Raw genomic sequence first — 10495 nt, 5'->3', positions numbered from 1 at the left:
GAAGTCCAGCATGATCTGGATAATCTGGATCATCCTGTATACATAAAAATGGAGTGCAACTGATACGAAAAAAAAACTCTATGTATATGTTTCGTTACTAACAACATTGTCCCAGTCGTGGTTGATCTGAGGACCAATCAGATCATTCAATTTCATAGGGTGTCGAACAGCTTTTTTTTTGTCACTTTAACACATTTTAGGCCATTCGTGTCTTGTCCGGGAATGAGATTTTAAAATTCGTGACTTTTAGCGTGAGAGGTATGGATGCTAACCACTACGCCGGGCCTGTCTCCATTAGAACATCTTATAAACATTGAAATTGATCGTAAATTATGAGTTTAATTTATTTGAATCATCTTGGAAATGTTTCGCTAATAAAGGCATTAGGTCAGTCGTGATCAAGGAATCAAAAATATCTCCAAATGACAAAATGACGAGCCGAATGATAACGCGTCAGAATTGGAAAGCAATAATATAATCTTTTTCCATTTTTCATGACAAACTGCCTTCGAAATACAGCTCGCTCAGGCCGGTAGAAGGAAACGACCGAATTGTTGGCAAGCTGCTTTACGAAGTAAAACCAAAGATGTTACACGTGTGTTAATGGGAATTTTTTGACGTACGATTACGTCTTTCAGGAAGTGCAATTTCAAAAAACCAAAATTGACCTCGTTACGAAAAGTGATCTGGTTTTTACCACTCATAACTGTGTCAATAACGGATGGATTTTAATTCTACACAAGCCAATCGATTGGTCGTTTTTTACTAATCAATTTTATCAATATTCAATAGCTCACTTATGAAAGTTACACAAATGCCCAATATTATCACCAATTGCCTGAAAAAAGTGCATTCCTTAACAGAGATTTCAGCTGAGAGCAGGCGTAAAGTTGGGTTGTAATAGCCAAAGAAGAAGAACATTTTAATGAACCTAAAACAACAGGATGGATAGGTACATATCAATATTAACTACTTAAGTATGATGAAACTACGCTTGATAATGGAAATAAGTGCAACTTAACTTGTGTTGGTTTCTATATTTAAAGCAATCCCCTGTAAATTTTAAACGGGTCGTTCATTCGTTCAACTGTCTAAAGATAATTTGATGGTAAATTGCTGATGGAGAATCATGCTTATCTTATGAAAAGGGCATACAAATATTGATTATGTTGAAACTAAATTTAAAATAACTCGAAAACATTTTTCTCGGTAACATTTAGATAGTTCATTCATATGATCAATGTGGTTTCGAATGATTTATAATCCTTTTCTGTCATAAAAGTGTTCTTCTTTTTGTTAATAATCAATGTTTCAAAAAAGCTTCAAAAGTTGCTCTTAAACAAACTGTTTTATTAAAACTGGCTTCATCCTGAAATTTCTTTCAAATTTCTTTTAAATATTAGGTTTTTTTTTTGTTATTGGAATTCTTAAAATAGTTATTTTTGATTTTTTTGTTAAAACCAAAAAAAAAATCAGTTTATTTTTTTTATCTTTCAAAAAACGCTCAATTAGTTCCCTATAGCTCTCTTAATCAATTTTTCTCTATAGCCAACTGTTTTTTAACTATTTTTTTTCAAGCGGCGCCGGTGGTGTAGTGGTAAGCGTGATTATCTCTCACCCCAGCAGGCCTGGGATCAATCAAGTAAAGCTGTTGGCCCCCGGTTCATGATTTGATGGGTCAAATCAAGGAAAAACTGTATTTTTTAAATAATATGTGTGCAAAAACACATAGGCCGTTCTCAAAACTTACTCTTGAGACAAAATGGGCTTTTCTCTTACGGAAAATACTGGGTCTATGATACTGAAAACATGTGCCAAGTGCCATCCAAATCGAAGATGGTCGAGTACGATTTTAGGTATTTTGAGCTCATTCTGGATGGAATTCCTCGTATTGGATATTTGTGTTTGGTGATGCGTCAATCAGTGTGGACCGTTTTACAATAGTTGCCTTAAGTGCTATTTTCTATAATTTTGATTAAGTATTAAAAATAATACTTTGTCACAAATTGAAAAAAAAACTCCTACTAGACGAGGAATTAAAAAATTGCTTTAATTTGGTTTTGTAATTCTAAAGTCAATGTTATCGCAGTGCTTATTGTATGTGTCCATTATTTCATCAAGGGTCCAAATTTAGCATTATTCATACGATGGCGGTTTGTAGTAAATATATTTCTATTTTTTAAATGCCTAAATGGTGTATATATAAAGGATGACAATAGTTCTATTGAATCAATGCGATGTGATACGATATCGTTTACAAATGAAATCATAACCAATTCACGACGCCCTTTTAATGTTCGGATATTTATGAGCATACATCAATCTGTGTAAGATGGCAGAGGAAATACGGTCCAACCTAACTTGCGGAGTGCATACAGTAGAAACTGCTTTTGAAGCTCGTGTTACATCCGAACGAGCTGAAATTTTCACCTAATGGTACAAATCAGAGGGTTGAAAAAAATGTTAAAAAATTTCCCCCATATAAATGTGGGCCAGTCCAATATGTAGTGTACAGTAATTTTATAGTGTATGAAGCCCAGCATACTATTTGATTATGATTGTGTTATAATTTTCTGCAAATGTAAGTTTGGTGTCCAGCATTACGCCTAAGTCCCTTACAATTTTGCATTTCTCTGCTATTTCGCTTCCTTCATGTATGTTTATGCAAGGGGTTCCAATTTTTCTACTAAATGTTATTGCGTTACATTGTTTACGTTGAGTTGGAGTAGACTTTTGCTACACCAGGTGTAGAAAAGATTTATTTCATTCTGAAATATTTCTGCCTCGGAGGCATTTCTTATTTCTATGAAGAGCTTCATGTCGTTGCTTAATAGTAGTCACAAAAACATAACATTCACACTCTGTAGCACCAATGTTTCAAGAAACATAATGTTTTATGGAATTCTCATGCAACAAATACAACACAAGTTAGATTTTTTGCTTAAGTGTTTCATACAATATCACGTTGCATATAACTTCACACCAATTTGAGTGTAACATGCCTGCTCCTCCCATGTGATGCATGATTTGAGAGGTCATCCAAGCAGTACATTTAATCAGTTGAGTTTTATTATTGAGATCTAAAGTAGATCAAGTAACACACTTGAAACAGTTTCGTATGGCAGCACAATTAATCATCAATAGAAAAAAAGCGAAATGAGCAATAAAAAATCTCAAATTGGCCACTAAATACTACAGGAGTGCACCAATAAACAATAAAAAAGTTGCAATAGAAATTATGAAAAAGGCAATAAACAAATAAAAAGGTTCTTTTAAAAATTTTAATGTGAGCGGTGAAAATGGCAAAAAGGGCAATAGCAAATAGAATACGCTCAATTAAATAAGGATGAGTCTCCACTAAATTAGGAAATTTGAGCACTACATAACTCACCTACGTCACCTTCAGTTGAACATATTTTCCCATAAAAGTGGCAAAATGAGCAATGTCATATTGAATAACCGCGATAAATAAATTTTAAATGCAAACACAATGCGCACAGTTATCACTGTTTAAATCCAAATATGCTGTAAAATCGTGATTATTTCCCCAAAAAGAAAATGAAAATATCTTTTAAAAACTGAAAAAGTTCTAGAAACCAGGAGATAAATGTATGCTTGAACATGAGGATGAGCCATCGTAAAATATGAATCGTTCTTAAAGAAATGAAAATAATTCATGCAGGAAAGTAAAAATGAGCAATTAAAAACGAACACTGCGCAATATAAAATTAAAAAAAATTCAATGATATTCAGGAAAAATTCCTTTAAATTGAAAGTTTATGAGCCAATAACCCAGATCAATTTCCATATGGTATTTTCAAGACAGTGATAAGTAATGATACTGTGTCTTGGCTAACAAAGGCGATGTCGATAAAGAAGATTAACAAATGTGGGTCTCATTGAAAAAGGTACCATTAAACAAAATCAAAAGAGCACTAAAAACATCTGTTTGAGCAATATATACGTCACAAAAGAGCACTAGAAAATGCCGTTTGAGCAATATAAAGGTAAAAAAAGACACAAAAAGTACAATGAAAGTCCCAGGGAAAATTTCAAAAACGCTCAACAAAAAATAAGAAATGAACAAGAAACGTATGAAATTAGCACTTGGAAAAATAAATTGATCATTTAATAGGCCATGAAGGTCACTAAGAACGAAAACAATATCTTTTGAAAACCTGCAAATCTTCATCGAACCACAGACAAGCAGACATAATACTCGCATCTTGTACATCGAACACGCATTTAACGGTCAATTCAAATATGTGTTAGTTGATAGCACCTCTGCCGGTGGCGCCCATAGTTAATTTAATCAAAAAATAATATACTTTCAGAAAATAAATTGGTGCTACCAATTTATTTTCTGAAATGAAATTATTTTTTTTTATATCTACATTTCCTGGTATTATGCATACACAACAAATTGCTTTAAATTATGTTGGTAGTGACATCTGATGCTAACAATGAAGCATGCGTTCTATTAAAGCCAATAAAAAGAAATCCCATCTAACCCCATTCTCTCTATTTTTCCCACATGCCACCCAGTCGGGGCTGGCTAAACGAGACAGACGAACGCTTTCCCGCTACACCGACAGGTTTATTACTTGTTATAAAAGATTGCAGCAGCTGGCTCTCTCCAGTCAGTCGTTCGGTTACGTTGGTCCTGTAAAAATCGGAACGGAATCGCGGCAAACCAAGAGCTGAGCAACCGTGCGTGCACTCTCCAGTTCACTTTGTCTGGAACTGGTGCGTTGCTCTGTACGGAGCTTTCTGAGAGGGAGGAAAAACTCTCCCGGTGTGTAGGACTGGAGGAAACCATCATCGGATGGTTGGGAAAAGTGTTCTAAAAGCTCCCGTCCCGTCCTCCTCGGTCTGTTTCTAATCAAACGGTCGAGGATTATTCGGGTCGGTGTTTTTTGCAGATGCTGTGCCGTGTGTCTTCTGCTGCAAGCGTAGCTATATTCCGGCCAAAGGAATAATAGAAAGAAATTGAGTAGCTAAGAACTCTCGAGGAGGCAGACAACAAGTTGCCGAGGACGGTTTTATCCGCTGGCAAAGGTGCTCTTTTGGGTTTGACTTGGAAAATTGTTTTGCATGCGGATTTTCTTCGAGATGGTGCTTCATGTGCGCGGATTTTCATTTTGACCCGTCGCCAAAGGAAGTGAAGCCAACCATGATAAATAGTGTAGAACGTGTAGTAATATATATATGTACATAGGGTACTTGACGAGTGTGATGGAAAATTCTATAAGTCAGCATTTCTTCGATGGATGGCGTAGAAAGTGAAACTGAAGAAAAGCGTTTTATTCCGTTTGAACAAGAAAAATGGAAAATCACGTACGGTTCACCGTGGAAGCGTTGCTGGTTGGAATGTAAAGGAAGTCAGATTAAAAAAAAATAGAAAGTGACGGTTGGTATTATCGTGAAGTGTGTGTTGAATGAAATTTCGAAATTCGAAAGTTTCGTAAGTGCTGTACCAAAGTAGTAGTGTTTTATGGCGATACGTGTACCGGCTTGCAGGCCGCCGGGATATTATTAAAGTGCAACCAAAAGCTGTAGGCTGCCTAGAGGTAGGTTTCAGTTGAAAAAACAAATGTTTTGATATTTGACTTTGAGGTTTGTAAATTTCATGCAAATAGAATGATGCGAAATAAGGTTGTGTTGGATGTGTGCCTATTTTTGGAGTTAAATTTGCAAAAAATAAGGAAAGTAACATTAAGTTCGCTTCAATAATGACGATACAATCAAAAGAGCACTCCGTGGCAACGTTGAATAATGCTTTATTCCGGAAAATGTTAATATACTCCAATGAATTTCTCAAGAGGGTTTTTTCATTAAAGTTGTTTACGTTTGACTTGAACGAAAAGCTCCAATTGTCAGTTTGAAAGCCTTGAGTACTTTTTTTCGGTTTCACTCGGGGGGCGGTCGACCTTAGTTGAAATATCCAAATATTTACTTGAAAACAAAAGTACACCTAGAACAAATTTTCAGCACAAAAAAAACATGTAGGGTAGAGAACTACTTCGGCCTAATCGCCCATTTTGGGCCTATCGAGCAGAAAACTTCAAATAAATCCATGATTTCAGAGTTAACATGTCAATTATGCGTTTGGTACGATACTTTAGTTAATAAGCTACGGAACGAAGTCAATGAGAACGCGTGATATGAAGGTTTGCACCCATTATTCCCAAAACAAAAGAATCTTTACTCGATAGGCCAAAGTGAATTCATTGGCGTTTCAATGCGTTAGGCCGAGTTTAGAATCCTTAGGCCGAGTTTGGCGTCAAGAAGTAGTGTTAGACTTTTGACAGTATCTCAACGATTGGTTTCTCTTTACCAAATCTTACGGTACTTACGGAAAGGTAAATAACTTTGGAAGCCATCAGTAATGATAACATTTCGTTTGGTGCTGAACTGCGCTAGATTAAGAAAGACTAAGTGTGGGTTGTGATTAATAGGCCGGAAATGGGGTAGTAAACCCTTATAGTTTTTGAAAATACTGAAATATATTCGATGTTATTTAGAAATATTTGATGATATTTTCAAATATATCAAAGTTCTCTTGCTCCTTGTTTTTTTAGTTTCTTTATTTATTTTCATCAACCGATGTAGACTAGTACAAATACATATACAAATTTAGTATTCTTAAGAATATAAAAAAATATTGTCTGCTATTCAACTTTTACTTCTTACGAGTTATGATTCCGTAGGAGTTAAAATATTGGTTTGTAAATTATTAGTATGCATGTTATTTGAACTGTGAATTATTGTATTTTATTAGTCTATGAAAGTTAGTTTGGAGTCTAAGATAATCCCTAAATCCCTAACTCTTTCACATTTTTCTACATTCTGATTTCTTAATGGAATTGAAATATTTGATAGTGTTCTTTTCCTGCTAAATAATATTAAGTTGCATTTTTTATATTCAATTCTAATAGGCTTCTTTTCACCATGTGTAGAATATGTGTATGTATTTCACTCTGGAATATATTGATGTCTTCATCATTTTTTATTTCCAAAAAAGAGCTTCATGTCGTCGGCATATAGTAGCAATTTAATATTTTTTTTTTTGAGAATAGAGAAAATGTCGTTTACATCTATATATATAAAAATGAATTTCTGTCTGTCTGTCTGTCTGTCTGTCTGTCTGTCTAACCCTTATAGACTCGGAAACTACTGAACCGATTGGCGTGAAAATTTGTATACAGGGGTTTTTGGGGCCGTGGAAGGTTCTTATGATGGTTCGAGACCCCTCCCCCTTCTGTAAGGGGGGGCTCCCATACAAATGAAACAGAAATTTCTGCATAACTCGAGAACTAATCAAGCAAATGGAACCAAATTAGGCATGTGGGGGCGAGTGTGGGGGTATAAGGAGATAATAATAGGGGGTAGCCCCTTAGATAATAGGGGGGGGGCTACGTACAATATAGCATGCTTTTTTTTTAAATCGGCGCATAATTCAAGCTAATATTGAATCCCGAGCAAGACCGGGCACACTCAGCTAGTACAGAATAAAAATAAGAGGTCCCAAGTGAAAGCCTTGGGGGACTCCTGAGGTGACTTGAATTGGAGTCGATTTCTATCCATTGAATTTAATTATTTGTTGGCGGTTAGTTAAATATGATTCAAATCATTTCAAGAGTCCTGGCTCAATTCCATTTTTTTTTTCAATTTGAGGAGTAGCATTGGTATGTCAATTCGGTCAAATGCCTTGCTTAAGTCCGTAGAGAGGTCTTCTACGTGGTTTCCATTATCCATTGTCTATAAATTCAAGTAAATTTGTCGCGGTCGAACGTCCTTTAAAGAAGCCGTGTTGCATGTCAGCAATTCAATTTTTGGTTTGAAGAAATAATTTTTCATTTACAATTGCCTCGAAAAGCTTTGGAACGCAAGAGATAATGGCTATTCCACGATAATTACGTACGTCAGTTTTCCGGCCAGATCTAAAAATGAGCTTTTCCATATTTTAGGGAAGGCTCCGTATTCCATATCAAAAATCCAAAACAATGGAGCAGTGAGTTCCATTACTATGTAGATTTTATAAAAATACTGGAGGAACTCCGTCAGGTCCAGGACCATTCAAGGCGTCTAAATTCTTTAAAGCCTGCAAAATATCCTGCACTTGAAGTTGATTGACGCCAACGTCCCTTGAAAATTCTGGATATAATAGATATATATATATATATATATATATATATATATATATATATATATAGATTTCTTGAAAAAAAATTGCAAAAAGATCAAGACCAACAATTGAAATGGCCTTAACTCCATTTTGTAAACAAACTTTGTAAGGCCATTTTCTCGCGAACCGAAACCTTCATTCGCAAACCTAAACCACAATCGGGTAGAGGAGAATTTCCCCTACCTGTTCATAATGTTGGTTTGCCTTTGCGGCCTTCGGTTCGCAAGAAAATAGCCTTGCAAGGTTTGTTTACAAAATGGAGTTAAGGCCTTTTAAATTGTTGGTCTTGAGATTACATTTTTTCCGAGCTATCCTCGACACGTTCGTCAAATTGCATTATTGATGGAAAATTATTATATTTTATTTTGGTTTTTACGTAATTGAAGAAGTTTTTTTGACAGAACTTTATTACAAGTTCAGTTTTTGAATTGAATTTCACAAATGCATTACTAATGGCTAAATCCAGTTAATCGCATATGTCCAAATAGATAGCCAAATTTTCACTATTATTGTGTTTTTTGTAATGTTTATGTGCTTTCTGTTTTCAATTTTTTTTTAATTTTATTATTTGTCTGTTATACCGACTGGATTTTTAATGCTTCTGAAGCGTCTTTTTTTTTTCTTCAAATGTATTTCTTCTGAAATTATTCCTGATAAAATTTGGTGGAAGATGTTTTCAGCAGTTTCGACATTTCGCTGTGTGTTTGGTATTCGTGCACAAATAAATAATATTTAAACGCTTCGTTTTTCCACAATGGGTTTAATGATTCGGTCACACAGAAATCTTCATAAATATTAAAAAGTAAGAAGTCTAAATAGCAATTTTGTTGGTTCTTAATGTGATTGATTTGGTTGAATCCTAAATTAGCAATTTTGTCGAAAATGAACTGCAATGTTTCATTATCCCAACGACTGGGGGTAAGATACTTTCATTTTCAGAGTCCAGAACGAAGTTGGCATGGCATTGGTTGAAGCCTCCATTGATGTGAACCTTTACCTCAGGAGAAAGAAGAGATATAATTTGTTCAGTATTTTGGAAGAATGTTTCATAAGTGTTTTTATCAGCATTTTCGGATGGAAAATACACTGAAGCAAACACGTGTGTTTCACCTGCTATGTGAGATTTCACCCAAAAGGATGAGCTTAATAAATTTTTATATAGGGTAAATGTCGGCTTCGGCACCCATTGACTGTTTTCGGCAACCAAAATTTAAACGATAATTTCCCATCAACACACTTCCCTGAATGTATCCAAAGGATTCTTTAGTATTTCAGCTTCAATCTGATTATATTTGTACGACCGAGCAATCCTATTATGCCAGATTTTTCTTCAAATGAAGCATACGCACTACAAAATGGGGCTGATTTCGAGTTGCCGATAATAGAACAGCTGGTTAACACGCAGTTCTAATGGGAAGGTTGCCGAAGAAAAAGAGGCTGCCGACAATAGTCACACTCACCTGAGAAGTTTGGAGCGTTGTAAAAACGCTTTCAAACCGTTTTGAAAAATTCTGTCGATTGGAATGGATAGAGAAGCAAGCAGCAGATGAATGTTAACAAACAGACACGTCATATATGTGCGTGACGCTGAAAAAATGCTAATAGAAGTGCGGACGCTGCTTAGATTGACGAAAATACGTAAATTCCCCTATTTCCTTCATTTTGGCTGGGCTTTTTATGCGATTAAAATTTTGACAGTAAACCAAGATTTCAGTTGCATTCTGTGAAGAAATTGTTGTAAGTGCGTCGGTTGACAAATTATTTTATTTGTTATTATTTACCAGAATTGGCAATTCTGATGAGAAGGCAAAAAGATTTCTGGAAGACTAGTTGTACTTACATTATAGTTTTCTTCTGCGATGAGAGAGTCGTCTTTTATTCCTTCCGTAGAGTTCATCAATGTTAATGAAAATTCTGAGGACTGTAGAATTTCCGTGCGGCCTCCCTAGTTTGCTGCAGTCGTTGTGTGCGCTCTTGGGTTATTCATGACTTGTCCGGGGGTGAACTCGTGACTTTGGTGTTAGGGGTATGGATGCTAACCACTACGCCGGGGTCACCCCCTTGCCCCTTGGTTCCACTTTCCTATGCATACATAGTAAGCCTTTTATTTGATCGTAACAATTTGGTGTATACAGTAACGTGACAGTGCGGTGTTACTCTCAGCACTGATGAGACCCCCGTCTTCAAGCCTCCACGCTCGTGACCATTCCGCGAACCAAGAAAACATTTAATGTTCACTCAAGACATAACTCCCACTATATTTTTATAAGTATACACTTTTATTTACAAACACTTCTGCCGTCTTCG

The 10495-nt window shown here is 35.6% G+C and overlaps 1 long non-coding RNA gene across 1 annotated transcript in view; it reads left to right on the top strand.

Moving 5' to 3' along the window:
• Positions 1-4845: 4845 nt before the first annotated feature.
• LOC135714787 (uncharacterized) overlaps positions 4846-10495 on the top strand; it is a 95260-nt gene continuing 89610 nt past the window's right edge. Inside the window, exon 1 of the long non-coding RNA XR_010518891.1 lies at positions 4846-5570. This is a non-coding gene — a long non-coding RNA (uncharacterized LOC135714787). The remainder of the gene's footprint in view (positions 5571-10495) is intronic.

The sequence above is a fragment of the Ochlerotatus camptorhynchus genome, unplaced genomic scaffold (assembly GCF_037179485.1).
Source record: "Ochlerotatus camptorhynchus isolate MF236.1 unplaced genomic scaffold, CSIRO-AGI_Acam_v1.1 ptg000723l, whole genome shotgun sequence".
NCBI classification, from domain to species: domain Eukaryota; kingdom Metazoa; phylum Arthropoda; class Insecta; order Diptera; family Culicidae; genus Ochlerotatus; species Ochlerotatus camptorhynchus.
Note: the sequence above shows the minus strand (reverse complement) of the source record. Positions and strands in the feature narration are given on the sequence as shown.